The sequence below is a fragment of the Pan troglodytes genome, chromosome 9, assembly GCF_028858775.2.
Source record: "Pan troglodytes isolate AG18354 chromosome 9, NHGRI_mPanTro3-v2.0_pri, whole genome shotgun sequence".
NCBI lineage: Eukaryota > Metazoa > Chordata > Mammalia > Primates > Hominidae > Pan > Pan troglodytes.
This window is the reverse complement of record NC_072407.2, coordinates 129,010,168-129,037,494: the sequence shown is the minus strand read 5'-3', so window position 1 is coordinate 129,037,494 and position 27,327 is coordinate 129,010,168. Positions and strand designations below refer to the sequence as shown.

General features: G+C 42.2%; 1 long non-coding RNA gene across 5 annotated transcripts in view; it reads right to left on the bottom strand.

Moving 5' to 3' along the window:
• Positions 1 to 27,327, bottom strand: part of LOC104001367 (uncharacterized) — a 77,174-nt gene that overhangs the window by 352 nt on the left and 49,495 nt on the right. For 2 of the 5 annotated variants that reach the window (XR_008537902.2, XR_010147346.1), the window contains exons 5-8: positions 25,276 to 25,583; positions 22,492 to 22,587; positions 18,580 to 18,735; positions 612 to 785 (exon numbers count right to left, since the gene is read on the bottom strand). This is a non-coding gene — a long non-coding RNA (uncharacterized LOC104001367). Of the gene's footprint in view, positions 1 to 611; positions 786 to 18,579; positions 18,736 to 22,491; positions 22,588 to 25,275; positions 25,584 to 25,836; positions 26,107 to 27,327 lie in introns of all 5 variants that reach the window. The other 3 variants (XR_008537903.2, XR_008537904.2, XR_010147345.1) reach the window with 2 other exon arrangements.

Below are 27,327 nucleotides of genomic sequence, written 5' to 3'. Positions count from 1 at the left end.
AAAATTGGGGGTGGGTCTGTCTTCTGGGAAGTCCTGAGATGAATGTCTGTGAAAAGTACATGACAATGATAAAAGAGGAAATCTCATATATACTTAATACCTACACCTCGGGGGCCTCCCCATGATGCCAAGTTCACATGCATCATTTTTTTTTTCACTGTGGGGCAGTGGAAGGGCTAATTGGTCTGGATGAAGAGACAATGAGAAATGAAGGCTCTGCAGCAGGCTCATTGCTCATTCACTGGCCTCTGTAGCTACTGGGGTCCTTGTATCTGATGCCAGAGCCTTACCAGAGGAAGGGAGTGGAAGGCCAGGGAAGAAGAAGCCAGAGGCTTGGGCCAGGAACTGTCCAGCCAGGAAAGTGCTGAATCAGCCCTCACCTCTGAACATGGAGGGTCCATGGAAGCTGCTGCCAGGACCTAACCTCTGGAAATACACCTTTCCAAGGTGGGTAGGAAGTGGTGGAAATAGCCACACAACCAAATTATTACAGAGTCATAATTGAAGTTTAAGCTGCTAAAAGAGTTATGTTGGAGAACGGAGTGGGCTGCAGTGATGGAAGAAAGCCCCATTCTAAGCCTAGGGAAACACACGTTCTTGATAGAGGTTACCTGGATACACAAAGGAGCAGGATGGCAGGAGTGATCATAATTTCCTTCTGTGGTTGATGGAGCTTCTTCTCCATTCGGAAGATAGTCCTTGACTTCCAATTTCCTTATTATTGCTTGGCCCCATAGAAATTACTTCCATTCTATAAAATAACTCCTGCCTGGCTATCTTTGAAGCTGCAAAAGGAAGGATTTTCAACTATGTAGAAGTGAATGTAGCAGTAATACAGATGTGTGTGCATTTTAATAAAAATAGTGTGTATGTGTGCATGTGCACACCATCTATAGATACACAGATGTGTGTGGTTTGGTCTTATCAGCATTCAGTGTAGAATTTGCATCTGCTAATCAGTTCAGGATACAGAAAAGTAGCTCTTCATAGAAGAATTCCATTCCTAGCCAGCCGGCTGTGAAATACTGTACCTGTTCCATAAAGACAGGCCTGTTTTCATCCCTTACGCGCACACACACACACACATACACACACACTCATGTGACCCAGGCATGCCACAAGGGAAATCAGCTAAGAATTCTCATGACAAAGTCTGTGAAGAGGGAAAAAAAAATCAAGGTTCTTTGAATTTAGTTTTTTTATGAACTGGAATGAGGTTTCAGGACCAGAATCTTTAACATGTTGTTTTATAATTAAAGAAGGAAGGCAGGAAGGCAGGCAAGGTGAGGGGAGGGAGGGAAAGGGTGGGAGGAACAATGGGAGGAATGCAGTCACAGAGGAGTGTGCCTCATTCAATAACTGTTAAATGAAAAATAATAATTATGGGAATAAAGTGCGCATGACCAACATATAGGCCAAATCATCTCATCCTCTTTGCCTCTCTCATCATCTTTGGAAGAGTGGCATTTAAGTATTGACTGGAGTTACATCCCCTGAGCCATCCCTCACTGGGATTGGGTTCTGAGAGTGTAATGTTAACTAAACTTTAAGGAAATGAGAGCCTGAAAGAGAAACGAAATCAAATGCAATATAATAGAGAAAAATGATGAGACACTATTAAGAATTAAGTCCATTATCCTATTTGTTGCTAAGGAGGATTCTTTGCCTTGGTTTCTTGTCCCAAACTAGTTCCTTTCCACATTCAATATGAATTATGTATTTGACTAAATTTAGGTAAGAAGATTCCTAACCCAGAAAAATAAGCAGAACACAGTCCATCCTATTTAAAAAGAATAATTCAAATGGGTAATAAAGTGCCATCCCCACCATTCGGTAGAGTATATGCTGGAACAAACTAAATACTCTGACCAGCCTTCTGCTCAAAATGTGTTTCATATTCAAGAGACTAATTACTGAAAGGCCCTCATTGACATGAGGAAGAACTGGAGCAAAGCAAGTCACCTAGTAATTCCACACCTATTGAAAGACTCGAGGCCTAAAATGAAGCAAGATTTGCTGAATACACCACACAGAATCAAATCAAGGTTCAGAAACCAAGCTCAGGCTTTAAGGAATCAAAATAACCATGAAGAAAACATTTTGTTGGATATCCATTTGTTCTGATATATGATGATTCTTCTTATTGCTGTCTCCTGATTGACAACTTCATCCCATTTCTTTTCTAGTCCCTACTTATATAGTACCTTCCCCCTCAAAACACTCAGATATACACTCACAGGCATGCACGTGCTTGTGCCCATGTAAACATACCATCTTCATGCACAAAACTAGCTGTTTCTCTTCATGTATTGCTCTTCTGTCTATGCTTGACACTATCAATCATCCTCCCCTCCTTGGTTACTGAGACACTATCTCTCTTCTGTTTTCTTCCAACTATGTGAAATTGAATATACCAGTAATCTTAATATGTGTGAATTTTAGTCTAAACTGTGTGTGTATGTGTGTGTGTGTGTGTGTGTGTGTTTGCGTGTGTGCTCATGCACAGGCTAGCTAGAGACAATATACAGATGTGTTTCTACCTCTTTGTTCTCCTTCCTCTTTTCCCTCATCCTGAATATAGATATTTAACTCTGCCAGCCCTTTAATCCTTCCTCTGTATCTTTTCTCTTAACAAGGCATTCACTTTTAAGGCTTCCATTAGCCCCTCTGTAAATATGATCGTCAAATTTAACTTCAGTTCTGAAATCAGTCCCGAGTGCCACTTCCAAACGTTCAATGATTTGCTGAAGTTTTCCACCTAAATGTTCCCACCAGCACGGTAAACTCAACACATGCCAAACTAAACCCACCTTTCATCCTTTACCCCAATCAAAAAAGAAATAAGCTTTCCAGGCTGTGTTCCTTATGTGTGTTATGACATCTCCATCATCTCAAGCCCCATACCCTCGTCATCATCTTTCCATTTTTTGAGCTTTGTCAATGTTGAGTCATTCATATTTCCTTTACCAACCTCTGCCACCACCCTAATTCACACAATCCTTATTCATCTGGATTACTGTAATAGCCTCTTAACTACTTTTCATGCCTCTAGTCTTCTACATCTCTAATTTGTTTTACAGATCCCTACAAAGTGATCTTCCTAAAGCACTACTCTGATTATCTTACTGATCTGTCTCAAAAACATCCCATCTCCTGATACACAAGATCCAAAATTTAAGCTTCCTTAATTTGAACCCAGAGTTCCCCACAATCTAACATAGACAGATCACATCTATCACCCTCCCTTCACCCAGCCCAGGTGTTTCGGCCAGGCTGAACTTCTTGCTATTCACTATATATCAGCATTTCTAGGTATGTGCCATTGTCCCACGGGTTCACTCAACCTGGAGAGCAGTGTTTATTTCCACAGGTTCAAATCCTTTGCTCAAATTCCATCTCCTCCTAGGAGTTATCCCTGATATCCAGCTGAAAGCAAGGTTATATCCCTCTGCTCTCATTTTATTTATTCCTTTCCTGACCCTAATCATTTTCTTGTTCTTTTCAACTTTTATTTTAGATTCAGTGCATACATGTGCAGGTTTTTTACCTGGACATATTAAGTGATGTTGAGGTTTGGGGTACAAATGATCCCATTACCCAGGTACTGTGCATAGCACCCACTAGTTAGTTTTTCAACCTTTTGCCCATCTTGCCCTCCCCCTTCTCATAGTCCCCAGTTTCTGTTGTTGCCATATTTGTGTCCATGGGTACCCAATGTTTAGCACCTTCTTATAAGGGAGAATATGTGTATTTGGTTTCCTGTTCCTGCATTAATTCACTTAGGATAATAGCCTCCAGCTGCATCCATGTTGCTGCAAAGGACATATTTCATTTGTATGGCTGCATAGTATTCCATGGTGTATATGCACCACATTCTCCTTATTACATCATCGATTGGCACCTAGGTTGATTTAATGACTTTGCTATTGTGAATAGTGTAGTGATGAACATATAAGTGCATGTGTCTTTTTGGTATAAATGATTGTTTTGTTTTGGATATATACTCAGTAATGGGATTGCTAGGTCAAATGGTTGTTCTGTTTTAAGTTATTTGAGAAATCTCTAAACTGCTTTTCACAGTGGCTGAACTAATTTACATTCCCACAAACAATGTATAAGCATTCCCTTTTCTCCACTGCCTCACCAGAATCTATTGTTTTTAGATCATTGTTTGAGATAGATCTTGCTCTGTCACCCAGGCTGAGTGCAGCGGCATGAACATGGCTCACTGCAGCCTTGACCTCCTGGACTCAAGCAACTTTCCTGTCTCAGCCTTTTGTGTAGCTTGGACTATAGGTATGTGCCACCACACCCGGCTATTTTTCTGGTCAATTTTTATCTTTTTTTTTTTCTTTTGGAAAGATGAAGTCTCATGATGTTGCCCAGGTTGGTTTTGAACTTCTGGACTCAAGTGACCCTCCTGCCTCTGCCTCCCAAAGTGCTGGGTTTACAGGCATGAGCCACTGCACCTGGCCTTGACTTTTCAATAATAACCATTCTGACTGGTATGAAATAATATCTCATTGTGATTTTGATTTATGTTCCTCTGATGATTAGTGATGTACAGCATTTTTTCGTATGTTTGTTAGCCACTTGTATGTCTTCTTTTGAGAAGTGTCTGTTCATATCACATGCCCATTTTTCGATGATGTTATTTGTTTTTATGCTTGTTGAATTGTTTAAGTTCCTTATAGATTCAGGATGTTAGACTTTTGTCAGATGCATAGTTTGTAAGTATTTTCTCTTATTCTTTAGGTTGTCTATTCTGTTAATAGTTTCTTTTGATGTGCAGAAGTTCTTTTGTTTAATTGGGTACCACTTTTCAATTTTTGTTTTCACTGGAATTACTTTTGAGGACTTAGACATAAATTCCTTCCCAAGGCCAATGTCCAGAATGGTGTTTCCTAGGTTTGCTTCTAGGATTCTCATAGTTTGAGGTCTTACATTTAAATCTTTAATCCATCATATGTTGATTTTTGTAGATGGTGAAAAGTAAGGGTCCAGTTTTATTCTTCTGTATATGCCTAGCCAGCTATTCCAGCACCATTTATTGAGAGTGTCCTAAAAAAGGGGAGTGTCCAAAAATACTGTCTATTTTTGTCAACGACAGATTGATGTAGGTGTGTGGCTTTATTTCCAGGTTCTCTCTTCTGTTTCATTGGTCTATGTGTCTGTTTTTGTACCAGTATTATGCTGTTTTGATTACTGTAGCTTTATAGCATAGTTTGAAGTAGAGTAATGTGATGCCTCTGGCTTTGTTCTTTTTGCTTAGGATTGCTTTGGCTATTCAGTCTCTTTTCTGGTTCCATATGAATTTTAGGATAGTTTTTTTTCTAGTTCCATAAAAAACAACATCAGTAGTTTGATAGGAATAGCACTGCATCTGTATATCGCTTTAGGTAGAATGTCCATTTTAATGATACCGATTCTTCCAATTCATGAACATGGCATGTTTTTCCATTTGTTTGTGTCATCTATGATTCATTTTGGCAGTGTTACGGATATTTTAACTCCTTGGTTAGTTACATTTCTAGGTATTTTATTTTTTGTGTGGCTATTGTAAATGAGATTGCATTCTTGATTGGGCTTTCATCTTGAATGTTATTGACGTATAGAAATGCCACTGGTTTTTGTACATGGATTTTGTATCCTGAAACTTTATTGATGTCATTTATTAGTTCCTGGAGGCTTTTGGCAGAGTCTATAGGGTTTTCTAGGTATAGGATTATATCATCCATGAGGAGAGATAATTTGACTTTTTCTTTTTCTTATTTGGATGCCTTTTATTTCTTTCTCTTGCCTGATAGCTCTGGTTAGTACTTCCAATACTACGTTGAATAGGAATGGCCAAGTGGGCTTCCTTTTCTTGTTCCAGTTCTCAAGGGGAATGCTTCCAGTTTTTGCCCATTCAGTACGATGTTGGCTGTCGGTTTGTCATTGATGGCTCTTATTATTGCGAGGTATGTTTCTTCAATGCCTCATTTCTTTGCGGGTTTTTATCATGAAGGGATGCTGGATTTTATTGAGAGTATTTTCCATGTCTATTGAGATGATCATATGGTTTTTGTTTTTAATTCTGTTTATTTAGTGAATCACACTTATTGATTTACATATATTGAACTGACCTTGCATACCAGGAATAAAGCCTACTTGATCATGGTAAATTAACCTCTTGGTATGCTGTTGAATTCAGTTTTCTAGTATTTTGTTGAGGATATCTGCATCTGTGTTCATCAGGGATATTGTAGTTTTCTTTTTCTGTTGTGTCTTTTCCAGATTTTGGTATCAGGGTGATGTTAGCTTTATAGAATTAGGGTGGAGTACCTCCTCATCGATTTTTTTGGAATAGTTGCAGTAGAATTGGTACCAGCTTTTCTTCCTATGTCTGGTAGAATTAGGCTATGAATCCATCTGGTCCAAGACTTTTCATTGGTACAGGCTTTTAATACTGATTCAATTTTGGAACTCCATATTAATCTGTTCAATGTTTTAATTTATTCCTGATTCAGTCTTGGGAGGGTATGTGTTTCCAGGAATATATTGATTTCCTCTAGATTTTTTAGTCCATGTGCTTAGAGATGTTCATAGTACTCTCTGAGAATCTTTAATATGTCCATGGGATCAGTTGTAATATCACCTTTGTATTTCTAGTTGTGCTTATTTGGATCTTCTCTCTTTTTTTCTTTGCTAATCTAGCTATTGGTCTAGTGGTTTGGTTTATTTTTACAAAAAAAAACAACTTTTGTTTTCATTAATTTTCCTTGCTACCTTTGGGGTTAGTTTGTTCTTGTTTTTCTAGTTTCTCTAGGTGTGATGTTAGAATGTTAATTTGAGACTTTTCTAGCTTTTTGAAGTAGGCATTTAGTGCTAGAAACTTTCCTCTTAAAGGCTTTTGCTGCATCCCAGAGATTTTGGTATGTTGTATCTCTGTTTTTATTTACTTCAAACTTTTTTTAAAAAAATTCTATCTTAATTACATTGTTTACGCAAAAGTCATTCAGAAGCAAGTTGTTTAATTTCCAGATAATTGTATAGTTTTGAGAGATATTCTTGGCATTAATTTCTATTTTTATTCCACTGTGGTCCAAGAGTAGAGTTTGTGCGATTTTTTTTTAAGTTATTGAGAGTGCTTTATGGCCAAGCATGTGGTCAACCTTGCAGTATGTTCTCTGTGCAGATAAGAGAAATAAGTATTCTGTGTTTGATGGGTGGAGTATTCTGTAGGTATCTATTATGTCCAAATGGTCAATGTCAAGTTTAGAATTTCTTTGTTAGTTTTTTGTCTCGATAATCTGTCTAATGCTGTCAGCAGGGTGTTGAAGTCTCCCACTATTATTGTGTGGCTATCTAAGTCTTTTTGTAAGTCTAGAAGTTTTTTATTTTCTATTTTTTATTTCAGTAGTTTTGGGGGAACAGGTGGTGTTTGGTTGCATGAATAAGTTCTTTAGTGGTGATTTCTGAGATTTTGGTGCACCCATCACCCACACAGTGTATACTGTACCCAGTGTGTAGTCTTTTATCCCTTACCCCCCCACCCTTTCCCCAGAGTCCCCAAGTCCACTGTGTCATTCTTATGCCTTCGCGTCCTCAGAGCTTAGCTCCCAATTACGAGTGAGAACATATAGTTTGGTTTTCCATTCCTGAGTTACTTCACTTAAAATAATAGTCTCTAATTCCATCCGTCTTGCTGTGAATGCCATTATTTTGTTTCTTTTTTATGGCTGAGTAGTATTCCATGGTGTGTGTGTATGTGTGTGTGTGTGTATATACACACATATATATATATCACACAATACATATATATATGTGTGTGTGTGTATGTATGTATGTATATATATATATATATATATCTCACATTTTCTTTATCCACACTTTGATTGATGGGCATTAGGGCTGGTTCCATATTTTTGCAATTGTAAATTGTGCTGCTATAAACATGCATGTGCAAGTATCTTTTTCATATAATGACTTTTTTCCTCTGGGTAGATAGATACCTAGTAGTGGGATTGCTGGATCAAATGGTAGATCTACTTTTAGTTCTTTAAGGAATCTCCACACTGTTTTCCATAGTGGTTGTACTAGTTTACTTTGCCACCAACAGTGTAAAAGTGTTTCCTTTTCACCACACTCACACCAACATCTACTATTTTTTTATTTTTTGATTATGGCCATTCTTGCAGGAGTGAGGTGGTATCACATTATAGCTTTGATTTGCATTTCCCTTATAATTAGTGATGTTGAGCAATTTTCCATATGCTTCTTAGCCATTTGTATATCTTCTTTTGAGAATTGTCTATTCATGTCCTTAGCCCACTTTTTGGTAGGATTGTTTTATTTTCTTGCTAATTTATTTGAGTTCTTTGTAGATTATGGAAATTAGTCCTTTGTTGGATGTACAGATTGTGAAGACTTTTCTCCCACTCTTTGGGTTGTCTGTTAACTCTGCTTTACGGCCAGCTTTTGCTGTGCAGGAGCTTTTGAGTTTAATTTCGTCCCATCTATTTATCTTTGTTTTTGTTGCATTTGCTTTTGTGTTCTTGGTCATGAAGTCTTCACCTAAGCCAATGTCTAGAAGGGTTTTTCTGATGTTATCTTCTAGAATTTTTATGGTTTCAGGTCTTAGATTTAAGTCTTTGATCCAGCTTGAGTTGATTATTGTATAAGGTGAGAGATGAGGACCAGTTTTATTCTTCTACCTGTGGCTTGCCAACTATCCAAGCATCATTTGTTGAACAGGTATATTTTCCCCATTTTATGTTTTAATTTGCTTTGTCAAAGATTAGTTGGCTGTAAGTGTTTGGCTTTATTTCTGGGTTCTCTATTCTGTTCCATTGGTCTATGTGCCTATTTTTATACCAGTACCATGCTGTTTTGGTGACTATGGCCTTATAGTAGAGTTTGAAGTCTGGTCATGTGATGCCTCCAGATTTTTTTCTTTTTATTTAGTCTTGCTTTGGCTATGCAGGATCTTTTTTGGTTCCATATAAATTTTAGGATTTTTTTTTCTAGTTCTGTGAAGAAGGATGGTGGTATTTTGATGGGAATTGCATTTAATTTGTAGATTTCTTTTGGCAGTATGGTCCTTTTCACAATATTAATTCTACCCATCCATGAGCATGAGATGTGTTTCCATTTGTTCGTGTTGTCTATGATTTCTTTCAGCAGTGTTTTGTAGTATTCCTTCTAGAGGTCTTTCACCTCCTTGGTTAGGTATATTCCTAAGCTTTTTTGTTTTTGTTTTTTTGGTGGGATTTTTTTTTTTTGCAGCTATTATAAATGTGGTTGAGTTCTTGATTTGATTCTCAGCTTGGTTGTTATTGGGGTATAGCAGAGCTACTGTTTTGTGTACATTAATTTTGTATTCTAAAACTTTGCTGAATTCATTTACCAGTTCTAGAAGCTTTATGGATGAGTCTTTAGTGTTTTCTGGGTATACAAACATATCATCAGCAAACAGTGACAGTTTGACTTCCTCTTTATTGATTTGGATGCCCTTTATTTCATTCTCTTGTCTGATTGCTCCTGCTAAGACTTCCAGTAATACATTGAATAGAAGTCATGAAAGTGAGCATCCTTGTCTTGTTCCAGTTCTCAGGGGGAATGCTTTCAACTTTTCTCTGTTCAGTATAATGTTGGCTGTGGGTTTGTCATAGACAGCTTTTATTACCTTAAGGTATGTCCCTTCTATGGTGATTTTGCTGAGGGTTTTAATAATAAAGGGATGCTGGATTTTGTCAGATTCTTTTTCTGCATCTGTTGAGATGATCATGTGGTTTTTGTCTTTAATTCTGTTTATGTGGTGTATCATATTTAATGACTTGCAGATGTTAAACCATCCCTGCATCACTGGTATGAAACCCACTTGATCATGGTGGATTGTCTTTTTGATATGCTGTTGGATTCAGTTAGCTAGTATTTTGCTGAGGATTTTTGCATCTATGTTCTTCAGAGATATTGGTCTGTAGTTTTCTTTTTTTGTTATGTCCTTCCTTGGTTTTCTCTATCCTGTGGAATAGTGTCAATAGGATTGGTACTAATTCTTCTTTGAATGTCTGATAGAATTTAACTGTGAATCCATCTGGTCCTGGACTTCTTTTGTTGGAAATTTTTCAATTATTATTTCAATCTTGCTGCTTGTTATTGGTCTGTTCCAAGTTTCTACATCTTCCTGGTTTAATCTAGGAGGGTTGTATGTTTCCAGGAATTTATCCATCTCCTCTAGGTTTTCTAGTTTATGCACATAAAGATGTTCATAGTAGCCTTGAATAATCTTTTGTATTTCGGTTGTATCAGTAGTAATATCTCTTCTTTCATTTTTAATTGTATTTATTTGGATCTTCTTTTCTTTTCTTGGTTAATCTCAATAATGATCTACCAATTTTATTTATCTTTTCAGAAAACCACCTTTTTGTATTTTTGAAAAATAAATCTGAGTGCTCCAATGTTGGGTACATATATATTTGTAATAGTTACATATTCTTGTTGAACTTAACCATTTATCATTATGGGCCCCTGATCTCACTGTCCGTTTTTAGTGTAGTTCTTTAAAGTTTGTTTTATCTGATATAAGAATAGACCCCTGGTATTTTTTGTTTTATTTTTGCATAATAGAATGTTCCTCAACCCTTACTTTGAGCCTGTAGGTGTCAGTACTTGTGAGATGGCTCTCCTGAAGACAGCAGATGGATGGGTCTTGTTTTTTTAGCCAACTTGCCACTCTGTGACTTTTGAGTTGGGTGTTTAGACCATTTACCTTCAAGGTTAATGTCGATATGTGAGGTTTTGATCTTGTCATAAAATTATTAGCTGATTGCTTTGTAGTTTCTATTGTGTGGTTGCTTTATAGGGTCTGCAAGCTATGCACTAAGTGTGTTTTTGTGGTAGCAGATTTCTTTTCTTTTTATGTTTAGAACTCCTTTAGGGATCTCTTGTTAGACTAGTCTAGTGGTAACAAATTCCTTTAGTGCTTGCTTGTCTGAATACACTTTTATTTCTCCCATGTTTATGAAGCTTAGTTCGGCAGGTTATACAATTCTTGATTGGAATTTCTTTTCTTTACAATGCTAAAAATAGGCCTCCCATCTCTCCTGACTTGCAATGTTTCTGCTGAGAAGTCAACTGTTATCCTGCTGGAGATCCTTTTGTATGTGATCTGACCTTTATCTCTAGTTGCCTTTCAGATTTTTTTCTTTAGCATTAACCCGATGACTATATGCCTTAGTGATGTTCATTTTGTGTTGTATCTCATAAGTCTTCTCTGGATTTCTTGTATATGGATGTCTACATCTCTATCAAGATTAGGGAAATTTTCTTCAATTATTTTCTCAAATATGTTTTTGAGGTTATTTGCTTTTTTCTCCTTCTCTCTCAAAGATTTTGTTTAAAAAAATTTTCTCTGTATTTTTGTCTGGCTGAGTTAGTTCAAAAGACTGGCCTTCAAGGTCTGAAATTTTTTCTTCTGCATAGTCCTGTCTATTGATAAAGCTTTAAATTGCATTTCAAAATTCCTTGAGTTTTTCTATTCCAGAAGCTCTGATTGATTTTTCACAAGATTAATCTGATTGAAGTTTATCTCTTCTTTCCTTTCCTGGATTGCTTTGGAAGTTTCTTTGTGTTGATTTTCAACCTTGTCTTGGATCTCATTGAGCTTTCTTGCAATCTATGCTTTGAATCTTTTATCCATCATTTCTGAGTTTCCATTTGGTCTGGGACCATTGCTGGAGACATAGATAGTGTGATTCTTTGGTGATGTTACTACATTCAGAGTTTTCATGATGCCTGAATTCTTGCACTGGTTTCTTCTCATCTGCAGATGCTGGTACTTCTAATTTTTTTAATTATTTTTGTGCAGGTAGGATTTTTTTCTTTTTCTTTCTTTCCCTACTGTATTATTTTTTCCTTCCTTTTCCTTTTCCCCCCTCCTAGAGGGTGTGACTGCAGAGGATGCTAGGTAGTGTCTTTTGGCTTTGCTTCTATAGCCCTATGTATTTCTTTTGGTAGGTTTCATATTGGGCTATGCCATTTAACCTATAAGCCAATATATGGCACTTATAGATATAAGCCTGCTATGGCCAATATGGCTGGGGATATACTTTATTCTGACAGAAGATCTCTGTTGCCTCTGGGTTGATTCATGGAACGCACCATGGTCTGAGCCCCCTGCTCAACCCCAGGGAGGGCAGGAGCCACAAAAGGCAGGGTCAGACTGGGAAGGTCCACCTACATCAGGTCTTATGATGGCAGGCACAAGCACCAGCAATGAGGGAGAATCCAGTGGGTGGCCACCAAGTGCCTAGAGGTGTACTTATGCATGGAGCTGAGAAACCTCCTCAGCACCAAAGTCTCTGCATGGGGATGAGGGCAGCCTAAACTCCATGAGAGTAGGTGATCCAGATGCCTGGAGATCTGCCTGGGCATGGAGCACAGACAGCCCCTGCACCAAGATCTCTGCACTGGAGGGTTGGAGTGACTCAGGCTGCTGATGCAGTCAAGCAGGTGTTTCAAATGCCTGGAGATCTGCCTGGATGTGGAGCACAGAGGGACACCCCACCCCATACCAAGATCTTCACACAGGAAGGGTAGGGTGGGTCAGGCTGCTGATCTAGGTGAGGGGGTTCTTCAAATGCCTGGAGATCTGCCTGGGCATGGAGCAGAGAAAGCCCCGCTGCACCATGATCCACGCCCAGGAAGGGTAGAGTGGCTCAGGCTGCTGCTCCAAGCAAGTGGGTGCTCTAAATGGCTGGAGATCTGCCTGAGGGTGAGTTGGAGAGGGCCCCATGCACCATGATCTTAGGGGAGCAGGCTGGGACACCTAGCAATGTCACATGCAGACTGGTTCCAGGTTGCCAAACTGGCCCTGGCTGCAAGTCGCACCACCCAGGAGAAACTGCAGCTCTAGTAGCTCTCCTCCCACCCCCAGTTTGCTATGGGCGAAGAGGATAACTCCAGCACCTACTGCTGAAGCACCTTCCACAGTTCTGGCTGTGGAGGCTCCTATCCTGCTCAAGAGCAGGTGATCCAATCTCTGGCCCGAGACTAAAATGCCTGCATGGCCATGATGCTAGGTCACCAAAGAATGGCTGACTTGTTATGCTCCTGGATTAAAAACGGCATCCTGCTGTCAGTCCCAGTCTGGAAAAATGCCTGCAGCTTCCCCCAGTGTCTTTCCCTCACAGCATCTTGAAGCCTCTCTCCAAGTTAGTTCCAGAGCTTGGAAGAAACAAAAGTGCACCCCTTCCACCACCCCTTAGCTTGGGTTACTTGGATCCCCAGCAGAAAGGTGAGTCAGACAGAGGCTCTTTTCCTCTCTTGTGTACTGAGGCTTCACCGACTTTTATCAGCCAGTCACTTTTATTTCGGGCGCTGTTTGCCAGTGTTCTCCTTCCTGGGATCTGGGATGTCCTTCATGATTCCAGTGGATTCTCATTTTCCGTCTTGAATTAAAGCTCACGTGGTTGATCTTTATGTACTATCTTGCTATTTCCAAGTGGCTGAGGGATGCTAAAAATCTCTAAACCACCATCTTGGGAGGAAAAAAACTCAACTTTGTATGAAAGTTGCATGGAAATATCTCATCCCCTTTAGGAGACTAAAAGCCCTTGAAAGAAAAACCTGTATCTGTATGTGACACACAACACTTGAACACATTAGTGCTTAATATGTACTGAATGAGCACATATTAATGCATGCATGGATTCATATACTTGTATGAATACCATGCCTTGCTCACTAAACATACGGTCATTCATGGAGACAAAAACATAAATAAATCACCGTATAAATCAATCACTTAACCATGCATTTACAATATGCTCATGGTAAGAGCTGTGCATTTGTAATTGCATGCCCATGTGTACTCGTGCTTGAAAAAAAAGAAAAATGAACCCTTTGAACAAATGGGCAATGACTTTCTCTCTCTGAGTACTTCAAGTCATCCTAACATAGGCACCTGTATGAAAGAAAATGAAAACCCTGGTGTTGCTCTGAAAATGCCAGGTCAGATGAAAGAGCTGCTGGGACTGGAAGAAATCCATATGCATTGGCTACATGTAAGGACTGGGGCCAAGACAGGCTGCCACTGACGGGGTAAAGTAACCCAAGCTAAGGATGTGCTTAGAGGGAAGAGAAGTAAACTACAGACAATTCCAGAATGGCTCTAAATGGCAAACATCCTCCCAAATATACAGCAAACAACATTGACATGGCTGACGTGTAGAGGTTGTGTGTGTGTGTGTGTGTGTGTGTGTGTGTGTGTGTGTATTCATGGTGGAGAGGAATACGAGAATGAATGAATGAATGAATTCAGAGCACCCTGATAAATTCCCCCAGGATAAAATCCAAAGCATCTGCTTCTAAGAGATAAACAGAAAGCTCTGCTCCTCAGAGGCATGGCCAGTGGCTGAACACAGAGCTAATCTCCTCTGCACTGGGTCCCAGGCACCATGGCAAATGTGTGTCAAAAAAAAAAAATATGGAGGTAAAAAAGAGAATCTCACTAAAGGCAGTAATGTGAATTCAAATACTCTTTGCAGTTTGGATGAAAGCAACCAAAAGTGATGTTGTTTCAAAAAGACTAGAAGCACTAGAGCAGAGAAATAGATTAATTTTGGCTGTGGAGATGAAGAGGACTCCCTGGCTAACAGGGTGGGGCCCGGCCAGCTGCCAATGAGCATGAAAATGCTGTGCATTTTCCAAGCACTATGTGTTCCTCCATGGGCTTTCCCATTTGTTGTGTCATTTGATCTTCCAAGCACCAAGGTGAGCAAGCAATACAGGGGTTGTTACTCCCCTTCCATGGAATTTAGCTGATGCCCAATATCCCCCCAGCCTGGAATCCATCTCCTTTATGACCAATCCGTGATTCAGGGCAGTGCTTCTCAAGCTTTAATGTAAACATGACCTAGAGTATGCACATACTGAAATTCAGATTCCAACTCCACAAGTGTGGGATACGGCCTGGGATTCTGCATTCTAACATGTTCCCAAATGAGCCCCTTGCTGTAGGTGTGGAATCATATAGCTTTGGACACCATATCCATGAGCGCTGGGTTTCCATAAAAGGTTATAAGCTTTTCATTTGGTCAGACATTTTTTAAGCTACTAAAATCCTAGGCCAGATGTCACAAGTAGATCCCAGTTAGGACTGAGTTGTCTTTAGCTCCCAGATGCATAATCACCTGCAGAAGACACCTTCTCAATCCCAATTTAGGACCCTGGAAAAGTCCCAGCCCCTCTCTAGATTTCCATTTCTCCATTTGTGCAAAATCAAAGCACATCATCTCCTAGGCCCCACATGAAGAAGCCCAGAGAGGATTTCTTGTTTGGATTTATTTGACTATGATAAAGCCCCCCAAAAGGTCCTGGAACACTGAGACTCCATAGAGAGCTCATTTCCATCAACACACAAGGAAAACATGAAGAACCTCAACATACTCCATCACCATCTTCATCCCCCACCCAGGGTGAAAGAACAGGCACGTTATCACCATCCAGTCTTTCCTGGGAATGACAGAATGCCAAAGGCGGATCTTACTCGGCATCCCAGAGCAAGGTAAAGATTGATCCGAATGCCCTGATTTGTGACCCTACACAATAGCATTAAGAATACAGAGAAGGTCCACTCCAGATCCTGTTTGCCTGGGTGCCACCAGCAGGGGCTGCAGAACAGCAAAGCTTTGCTGCCTGATTCTTCCTCTGGAAGCTTCATCCCAGAGGGGCACCACTAGATGCCAGCCGGAGCTCTCCTGTATGAGGTGTCTGTCAACCGCTGCTGGGAGGTGTCCCCCAGTCAGGAGGCACGGGGATCAGGGGCCTAGTTGAGGAGTCAGTCTGTCCCTTAGCAGAGCTCGAGTGCTGTGCTAGGAGATCTGCTCAAAACCACAAAAAGATATCATCTCATGCCAGTTAGAATGGAGATCATTAAAAAGTCAGGAAACAACAGATGCTGGAGAGGATGTGGAGAAATAGGAATGCTTTTACACTGTTGGTGGAAGAGTAAATTAGTACAACCATTGTGGAAGACAGTGTGGTGATTCCTCAAGGATCTAGAACCAGAAATACCAATTGACCCAGCAATCCTATTACTGGGTATATACCCAAAGGATTATAAATCATTCTACTATAAAGATACATGCACACGTATGTTTATTGCGGCACTATTCACAAGAGCAAAGACTTGGAACCAACCCAAATGCCCATCAATGATAGATTGGATAAAGAAAATGTAGTACATATACACCATGAAATACTATGCAGCCATACAAAATGATGAGATCATGTCCTTTGCAGGGACATGGGTGAAGATAGAAACAATCATTCTCAGCAAACTAACACAGGAACAGAAAACCAAACACCACATATTCTCACTCATAAATAGGAGGTGGACAATGAGAACACATGGACACAAGGAGAGGGGCAACACACACCAGAGCCTGTCAGCCGATGGGTGACTAGGGGAGGGATAGCGTTAGGAGAATTACCTAATGTAGATGACGGGTTGATGGGTGCAACAAACCACCATGGCACGTGTGTACGTGTATAACAAACCTGCACGTTCTGCATATGTATCCCAGAACTTAAGTGTAGTTTTTAAAGAAAGAAAAGAGTACAGAGGAAAGACCAGTTCCCAAGTAGCCCCCTCACTGACCAAGCACAATGCCTGCATTCCATATTAAAGCATAGTCCGTTAAGTCCTTTTCAGCCTCAGAAATGTATTTCTACAACTATAAACATTCCTGGGAGGACTGTTTAATACCTCTGAACCTTAATCATTTAACAAGATCGAGGGCATTTATTTATTATATTTCTTGTGACAACTAGCTGACACAAAGGCACTCCTAGAACAGAACGAGGAAAGGGCACAAGGGGTAAGAGAGGACCCCTAAAAGTACCCACCAGAAGTCACCAAAGACTACCATTGCCTGCTTCTCAGCTTTGCGTAAAGTCAGACCTGTTTATACGCTTCCACCAATACCACCCTGAGTCTCTGGATGGTCTTCAGAACTCACAAAGATGCCCTGTCCCGACACGGCCTTTCTTCTACCCTGCCCCACCCATGCTAAGGCTGAGCTATGCTTGTTCCAGCTGTGCAGGAGACTCCGTGCTGTTTCACAGGACGTGGCTTGGGGACAAGGAGATGCAGTTCCCTGATGCAGCGGCTCAGCACTGCACAAGCGCCCCCTCATGCAGCCTGTTCTCAGCAGGGCCCACTGAGAAGACGACAAAGAATGAGAACTCCAGCATCCTGATTCCCCACTCCAGGGCCCGCCGCCTTGGCCTCAGAGCCAGCACCAGACGCCCTTCAGAGACCGCAAACCTCCAGGAAAAATTAAATCCTCACAAAACACCCTTTAATTTTATCCACTTGCCTTAATGAAGGTTCTGGTATTAATGACCTCAGAGGCTTTTTGTCTGACAGTTCTGCTGGTAACTAAACCCTGTGCTATTTCCCCCGCCCAACAGCCTGAAATCTCAAGCGTCGCCTCTAATCTTATTTTCTATTTCTGGGCTATATTGCATTAGCACCTTTTTATTTCTCCTGGCATGTTTGACAGTGAGTTCAGGCTAGTGAGAATCATCTCTTTGTGCTGGCAAATAGGGATTGCATCGGCTGTTTGAGAATAATGACTTATAGTTAAAATTACCCCCAGGATGTCATAATTACATGGTTGCAGCTTTCTTCTTTGACAAGTTGGAGAGGCGGAGTTCAGGTGGCCTACGGGAAGTTGCTTGGGGTGGAGGAGAAAGATGGATAAACAAATGTGTACCCAGAGCCCCCCAGGAAGCTTGAGGACCTAGAACAGAGCCTGAAGCTACAGCATGCTGTGAGCAGGCAGGAAAGAGCTATTCAGCCCCATCTGCCCACCTCCTGTGCACACACGCACACACACGCACACACATGTTCCTTCTGCCCATCCAGAGTTAAAATGAAAGGGCCACTGCACTAGCTTCACTGAGGGTGGCATGATTTTCAGGATCCCCCAGACTCCCCATAACCATGAACATCACACCCTATGGGGTTTACTGCAGTATCTGAAATTTATAAATGAAACACCCCTTTGACCTAACTCATTAAACAAAAGGTCTCTGCTAAAGCCAAGCATTATTTGGGAAGGGTTTCATCATTAACATTAGCAGTAGGTTAGGTTAACTCATGGTATTCTGCGACCAATGTTTTCACACTGGCTTTTAGGAGTGAAATAAACATTCTTTTCCATGAACCACATGGCAGAAGACAGTGGGCACATGGTGCTGTGGATGAAACTCTGCCCACTCAGCTCCCACTCCACCCCACCCCACCCCAGGGACTTCCAATGGGGGAGGCTGCTGGGATTCTGGCTTGACAGCCGTGCTGTCTAAGCTTGTAGCAGGGCATGTGGGGGAGAGCTATGGAATTGATGAGTTTTGATATCCAGAGACTAGGAAAGGCAAATGTTGAAACGATGATTCCTGTGAAGGTAGGAGGACGTCAAAGGGGAAGGCCCTGCCACCTGCCAGGATGATGAAGGTCGTGGGCCAAGGGGGAAATGGTGAAGGGTCAGGAAACAACTAGAAATAGGACCAGAGATGAGAGAAGCACACCTTAGGAAGGGACAAATCACACCAAGGGGCTGGGACAGCCTAGTGGTTGTGAACGTGGCCTTTGGCTCCATTGCCCGAGTGATGGAATGAGGCGGCATCGACCCGAGTGTCGGCAGGCAGATTACTTAACTTCTCTGTGACTCAGTTGCATCATTTCTAAAATGAGAAGGATAACATTACCTAAACGTGTTAGTGTAGGTGAAGTGCTGAAAACACTGAGGCCCATGGCTTGTCCTTAATAAGCAAATGATATTAATATTATTTTCATGTAGCTATTATTGTTAAAACTGCTCCCCCAGATTCCCAATTTTTATCTTGCTCTTCTCCCTTGGAAATCTCCAAAATGCTGCACCCGCCCCTGAGGAAGGGAGACAGGGGAATATTCCAGGGGTGATATGGAAGCTGAATTGGTTGAGTACCAAGGAGCCACAGTGAGGCACGAATGAGTGGATCCCAGGCATTTATCTGTCAGGAAGGCGAACAGGAGCCACAAGGGGCCCTAGGAAGTGAGGTGGGGCACATGGGAAAGAGGATTTTTTAAGCACTATTTCTAATCTGTGTAATTACTGCTGTTGCGCCAAGGCACAAGTGCGGAGGAACCTTGTAGCCCATATTTTTGTTGTCGTTGTTTTTGCCTCCATTAGAGAGACCTTGAGACCTCCCTCAGGTTTTGAAAGAAAATTACATTATTTTCCTGCAGCAGGGCAGACGCAGCATGCAGGAATAAGCCTGCATTACAGCCTCCCAGGATTGGCAGTTGAGGCTTCAGCAGACACAAGTGTGCGTCAGGCCGTTTTTGCAAATGACACTAATTAATATGGGGATTAATGAAAAAGCAAATGCACTTCGGCTCCTTGATTGAAATCCTAAATGCTCTCCCAGACACTCCCGTATTTCCACATGGGCTTTGGCAGCCGCTTGTGCTGGGACAGCTGTCTGACAAAAGACGCACCTCACATGGTCCACAGTCTCCTTGCCACTTCTGTCACTCCAGCTAACCTGTCACCTAAGGGCCTGACCCACGTTTCAGCTGGTCTCAGATCATGGAGGGTGCAGCTACAATCAGCACAGAGGAAAGAGGCAAAGAGGTGGTATGATCTCATGCAAGGATCCGGAAAACACAATTGTAAGGCCAGCTTTATCTTTTACTATTCAGGGTACCTAAACTGAATGTCCTCCACTGTTATAATAATAATGACACTGCCCCATGCACCTTACAAGTAATGGGGAAGAACTGTGGCAATGGGTGCTGAAGAGCTTTTAAACCCCAAAGCATTGCACAGATGTGATTATTTGGATGGTACTCAGAGACACAGAAGGAGGGGAAAATCGATCCTGCAATGCCACAGAGCACAGTGGAAGTCTTGGTAGAGTAGAAGGGGAGAGTCTCTGGCTAAAGCGGAGGTCAGGTGAACAGTAATTTATCTAGTGACAGCTGTACAACTGTGGGACTAGAGACAGCCCCAGAACAGGCCAGACCAGCCCTTTTTCCTGACGATGAAGATGTCCCCACAGAGACCTTCCTCAGCTTGCCCTTCCCTGATGCTGCCCTGAGGACCCCAGTCCACAGGGAGCTCTGCCCCCACCTCATTGCAAGTGGTCAGTTTTCTTTCTTCTGTGTAGATATCTTGCTACCTCTCATGTGCAGTAAGATCTCTGAGCCTCTGTCTGCTGTATGCTGTTCATTTATTCGTGTTGGAATGCCCCTGTGACACCAAGCCCATGGCCTGGTGCATATACTAGGCTAAAACGCAGATATTAGCCAATAGCCTGAGCTGTTCTCCCTCATTCTTGCAGCACCTGGCTATGTAAGGATGCCCTGGCCTCTCCGTTGAGAAGCAGATGATCTGCTTTGCTATAGCTCCTTGCCTGCAGAACCTCATTGAAAGCTTGACCCAATCCCCTTACCAAGATGCCTCTGCTCCATCACTGCAAAGGCTGGGCTGGGGGCAGGAGGATGGGCAAAGGCTCTACACAGGCACAGACGTGCTCTTCTCTTGAAGAGAAGTGACCCCTTTCCCCCACCCGTCCACACCCTCCAGAGAAACAACTAGGACAAAGCTTTGCAGTATGGACATATGAGGAAGTGGTCATTAAAAGATGCGGCCTCAGGTCAGCAGACCCAGGTCATGATCTCTTTATCATTAGGGATCATTCTCTCTTCATCTCTCTGAGTCTTAACTTCCTCATCTGTGAAATGAAGGATCTGAACCAGGTAATCCCTGCAGTTCCTCCCACCTCTAAGATTCCTTGACTTACCAAGGAAGATGGGAGGGCAGCCAGGAATGACATGAACCTGGGTTAAACCGAGTCTGTCCCCACATGTTGGGGCTTTATTTCTGCAGAATTCTCCACCCCAGTCCCTTCCCAAGCCATGGGCAAAAACAGCTCAGGTAGTAATGAAGGTGTGGCTATAGCTGAGCAATTGGATTTAAATCCCACAGAGCCATGGTGCTGGGAAGAGGGGCTGCCCTGGGCAGTCTATCAAAAGACCATTCCAACCAACCGATGTCTTATACATGGGTTTACACACATGCCCTTTATTGTGTCAATTACCCATCAATAGCATTGTTGAAATCTGAAAAAGTATGACTTATGAAGTTGTGCTAAGAGAACATCTGCTTATTACTTATTTCCCATCCTTTTTTTTTTTTTTTTTTTTTTGAGATGGAGTCTCGTTGTCACCCAGGCTTGAGTGAAGTGGTATGATCTCGGTTCACTGCAACCTCCACCACCTGGGTTCAAGCAATTCTCCTCCCTCAACCTCCCAAGTAGCTGGGATTACAGGTGCCCACCACCACTCCTGGCTAATTTTTACATTTTTAATAGAAACTGGTTTCACCATATTGGCCAGGCTGGTCTCAAACTCCTGACCTCAGGTGATCTGCTCTCCTTGGCTTCCCAAAGTGCTAGGATTATAGGCGTAGGCCATCGCACCTGGCCTTCCCCATCATTTTTGCAATATCACTTTGCTATTTGTATACAGGCCAGAGGAAGAAGAGGATTGCGTAGGAGGCTTTATCTACACTCCCATTCTCTTGCTTTGTTATGGCTGTGAAATAAATCACATGATACTCTGAAAAAAGAGGGTCAACCCCTTTTAGGGTTGGCAGCTGGTGTTTAAATCCTGATTTTGCCTCTTTCAAGCTGTGTGATTTGGGACAGGTAACAATTGCCCTGATCCTCAGTTTACTCATTTGTTAGTTATTTGTTTATTCATTTGTTAAATTCATTTGTTAGATGACATTTATACCCTATCAGATATGATCGTGGTGAAGATTAAGTGATACACTTGGCCCCCAGCATATTGTAAGTGCCCAGTAAATGGTAGTATAGGTATAAAAGTAGAAGCCAGAATTGCATGTGGAAGTCAGACCGGGGCCACCTTAAGTTTAACCCTCCTTCTGAGTTCCAGCCTCTTATTGTGAAAGCTTTTAGGTCACTTTGTTTTAAATGGAATAAATCTTAGAAATTATCCTTCAGGATCAAAATTATCACAGGTGACATATTGGGGTCCAGCATTAACTAGGCTGACTCCAAATCTGATATTCCCAGGCTTCTTTGGGTTGCTTTTTTTTTCCCCCCCATAATACAACCTCTTGCTCCATTTCTTCTAAAGTAGGACCTTACACCCTGTGCTCCCTGGGCTTCCATATCATGCTGCCTCCCAGGCCCCAGCTCCAGGCTGTGACCCCTCTATTCCAGAAAAATGCAAGCAGTCTGCTCTCTTGGCATATTAAAGTTGTGTCATAACACTCTTGAGATGGCAATTTCTTTTCTGTTGTTCTGTTGAATACATTTTTAAAGAAGATTCCCTCGGCTGCTGGCTCCTCGCTTTTCTTTCTGGTTAGATGCAATAACTACAATCTTGCACATACTTACAAGTCAATTTTCCTTTAATGATGATTTTACCTGCTCTGAAGCTTATCAGAAGGAGGGTTCATGCACCTCAGGTCTCGGCTTGAAGCTTTCAGTGGGCCGCGGCAGCTGTTCTATAGGCAGTTGCACCTGTTTTGAATGTCATCAATGTAATGCTAATATGCAGAGCAATTTGTGATGCAAGAAGCCAGAACCAACAGTGAAAGAATTGTGTTTAGGATTATAAATCACTTCCCCATCAGCTGCTGAGCTTCCTTTGGGATTCAGCTGAAGAGGTTCTGCAGGCAGTGGGACCCTGCGGCATTCCCTCTACTAACTTCTGTTCTCTGAGAGAGGGGTTGAGAGGGACCTTGTTAAATCTGGGCAAGAAGGAAATAGAGGTGGTTAAAGTGGAATAGAGACCATAAGTGGAAGTAGGGAGGAAGGGAAGGAGAGCACATATGAGGCATAAGTCCCCAAAGAAACTTGCTGAGATCTGCTTTAGCAATGGCTGATAGCATTTGCAGAGGTTTGAATGGAGAGTTACAGAAGGGCTGCTCTACGTCTTCCCAGGAAGAAAGGCTCCATTGGGGTTCATTCGAAACTAAAGTCTATAATCCTCATCTCAAGCAAGGCTCCACTTCAAAGTGTTGCTCTTGTGACTTTGAATTAGCCTATTTCCATTAGCAAAACAGGAGGGGTAAAAGTTCAGGGTGCAGAACGAATCAGTGATAGTCTGGTTAGTTCAGAAGCTGAACTTCTTGACTTCCGTGGTCCTCCTAAAATGCAATCAGGGCATGGCTGCCTCAGTGAACAAGTCTGTAAAATGGATCCAATCAATTTAATGAGGGACCAGGCCTGGAGAGTTTCTCTCTAATGAGAGCTTTGCTGTTTATTAGGACCAAGCTCACCTCCTCTCTTTTTCTGAGGAAGAATGTGGCTGGATACAGCATAAAACAATACACAAGCACAGGACGTAGCTCTCAAACAACCACCCTTTATGTCACTTAAGTTGCATGCTCACCACAAATTCAAAATAAGTTTGGAATTAGGCTGGAATACTTTAGGCCCAAGCATATAATTCACCCTGGGTTTGGCAGTGCTGGTAACCCAGAATTTTTTGGAAAGTTGTCAGAGAAGATTTGGGTTTGGTGTGACAGACACAACAAGCTGAAGAGGGCAGGTAGAGAAGCTACTTTATGTCTAAGCTGCTCCTATGCAAGAGTTAAATGATGGTTGCTGTAGTCCATCAGCTTCCTGGGATAAACAAGGTGGGGCTATCTGCTACATGCAAGATGCCCGTCAACATTCTGCTCCCGCAAGAGCTTCTGTAGCCATTAAGAGCTAAATAAAAGCATGAGGTGGCATATCTCAAATGCAAGACATTGGTGCTTGAGTGCTGCAAGATTTGCAGAGAAGAACTTTTAGTCGGGGAGGGAAAGAGGAACTGAAACCTGATCTGAAATGTGAAGAATTACAGTGGAAGTAGGGGAGGGCATTTCAGGCAGAAAGAGTGGCGTGAACACAGTGTGGCGATAAGAATGAGTATCACACCTCAGGGAGACATGGGGAGGGCAGTACAGCCTAGAATGAGAGAGGCCTTGGTTATGGGGGAGCAATCAGGGCAGGCTACCAAAAGGGTCATGAAGTCACCATGCAACACAAAATTAGAAACCCTAAACCATCGGTCTCAGCACTGTGGGCCTGAGATGCAGAGAGTGGGGCATGGGGTGGGGCACCCACTCACAGATTTACCACCTCAACATGCAAGTCTGTTCCCACAGCTGCAAATAGTCTATTCTAATCAACACTAGAGGGGGTTAGCTGCCAGCATGTGAACCCTCAGGTGTCTGCAGTAAGGCAGCTGCACTAGCGCCACACACTCCCAAGCTGACTCATACTTGTGTCTGGTGACAGCTGGGTCTCATCTGTCCTGAGAACAACAATGAGAATCACCCAGAGAGTCTGTGCAAGAATGTCTCCTAGTCCAATTTCTGGTATGATTGTTTTCAAAGCTGCAATAGAACTCTAGTCCCCCTGGATTTCTTGAGGAGAAAATAACAGTTATTTACTTATTGAGTCTATTAAAAATGCACCCATTATCTGAATGCCTCTAGGCAACCGCACAAAAATACATTTTTAAAAAGATGAGAATCCAATTAAGCAAAGATGCAGATGCTCCTGCAGCAAGTAGGCCAACGAGGCTGTTCCTGAAGGGTGGATGACAGCCCAGGAGCAGGATACCCTTGCTCGCCAGTCAGTGCACCCAGGTTCCTCTAAGCCAGAAGGGGAGGAGCTGCAGAGATGCAACCGTCCACCCTGTGGTTTCCCATTCTCGTGCTCTGTTTCTTACCAGCCTTGGACTTCTACAATAGCACTCAGACTGAGCTTAGTGTCTGTGATGAGGTCAGGAAGGAATGCAAGGTAGCTAAGGTAGAAACACCTAGGTGGGAGGTTTGGAAAATGCTGTTAATTAGCTGCCTTGTATGTTATTTTGGCTTCTTGCTCAGCCACAATCTGAAACAGTTTTACAGTAGGCTCTACTGTTCCTACAGAAACCTTGTGAGATAGTTAGTTATCTTGCCAAAACTCGCATCTGATGATGTCACTCCCTACTGAGACTCTTCCCGGGTTCCCGATGCTTTAGGGTCCAGATCCCTCCCTCACATGGTATGTGTTGCACTTTGTGGTCAGACTCCAGGCTAACTCTCCTCACACACCCACCCCAACCCCACTCTAGTCACACACAACTATCTGTAGGTCTTCAATCTGTTTCAAACTAGTCTACACCTCTAGGTCTTTAAAAGCTATCTTATCTCTATATTATCAGTATCATACCTTCTGCAACTGGACACTTTTTCCTCACCCTTCAGGTCAGCAGAGGCGCCATCTACTCCTGGAAGACTTCCCTGGCCTTCCTTTCTGGAACAAGTGCTCCAAGTCCCGGAGAATCTGAGCACACTGTATTGTAACCTCTTGCTGACATGTCTGTCTCTCTGGTCAGAACGTGAGTTACTCAAACAGCAGGTCTTGTCATTCTGCTTAAGATTCTCTGTGCCTAGCGGAGAGCATCAAAGCTAAAATGAAGTCTTCCTCTGAGACCTAGTACTGAACCTTGAGTTCTTGAAACGTCAGGCTCTCCTCTCCTGTAAAATAGACATTATAATATTAACTGCTGCCTCATTTAAAAAACTGTGAAGATGTAGTGAGACATTAAATAGAGACAACAAACCTCAGCATCTTGTGCCTGGTGCATGACCATTGTCGACAAGACAGAGGGAACAGATACGTAGCATATGTCATTCACTTTTTCCAAAGAAGAGACTGAGCTCAGAAAAGCGAACTTACTTGCCTGCAGTTGCACAGTAGATAAGAAAATGGCAGAACTACAATACAAACCTGGCCTTAGCTGGCTTCAAAATCCTCCTCATTTTCTGTACCATTCACAAGCTCTGCAGACCAGAGATACAACTCACTAGCTGATCTCTGCTCAAATGGCAAACCCAAGGCAAAGTCACCCCCTCTTTAGGAAAATTCAGAGTTTTGGGTTCTGCTGGCTGAAGAATTCAGAAAACTTTCTTCGCCTTGATTCTCTATGGCAGTGATTCCAAAAACATTTGTTTATTTCTGTAGACATAGTTGTTCATATCTGGGAAATAATTTTGTTTACTGAAATAAGCAATGGACAGGGAGTCAGCTACTACTCAATAAAATGGCATTATTTAATCAATTTTTTCCCAACCCTTCCTTTTCCCCATTGTAAAATAAAGATTTTGGAATGAATCACCTCTATGGTCCCATCCATCTCTAAACATCAGTTACATATGTGAAATAAGACAGTTAATGCATCCCAAAACTAAATTGTTCTTGAATTGCCCATTCTACCAAATAACACACATTTCTGCTTCCCTCCTTGAGTTTCAATTATCCGCACCTATGAGTTTGTTGCTGCTCTCCACCAAGGTGAGGTCACAGTGGTGAGGTCAGCTAGGGAGAAAACATTCGTGTCAAATACAGATGGGTCAAGCCTCCCTAAGCTCCACAGTCTCCTGGGGAGAGAGAAGCAGGTGCAGGACATGGAAGCTACACTTTTCCCCAGCATCCTGCTCAGAGGCCAGCTCTTCTCTGCTCCTCAGGTCCAATGAGGGGATTATCCTGGAAAAGGAAAGACTTAGGAGAACTGACACCTCCCATCAGCTACACTGCACAACATTGATTCGACTGTGGGTCCAGCAATTGCTACTAAGAGACCATTCTCCACGGGGATAGCAGCTGTGTTTGCATTAACTGTCTAGGGTGACCTGCCCTCCCCAGGGGCTCCCGCACACACTCAACCCCACAGCCCTGCTCAAAGAGGGTTTAACTTTCAAGGAAAGAAGCATGTTTACCACCGATGTGATCATTCACAGAGGGAGCCTGAGACCTGCGTCACCAGTGTGATCGTTCACAGAGGGACTGGCTTTGCTGCAGCTGTGAATATCATTGTCATAAGCTTGTCTCTGTCTGGACTGGATCATGGAGAGTCATCAGATAACCCTCCTTACTTGTTGTTAGAGTCAGGGAGCTACCATTGAGATCTCACATCTACCCTAGGCTGCCCTTTATTTACTGAAGAGAAAGCCCCTGTTTGCCGGCACCATCACTGTGGCTCGGCTCGGATGATGCACAGATTGCTCTGTCTACCATCACATCATCAGCATTTCTTCTATTCACACTAGTTCCATCCATCTGGATAGGTTTGTAGTGGAGATGAAATAAATTAATACCTGCAAAGCCCCTACAACAATGTCTGGTACATAGTAAGCGGTACAAAAGTATTAGTTGTTATTTTTATTTATTCACTGCAATGACTATGTAGGGAGCACTTACAAAGTGTTGGGAAGTGTACCA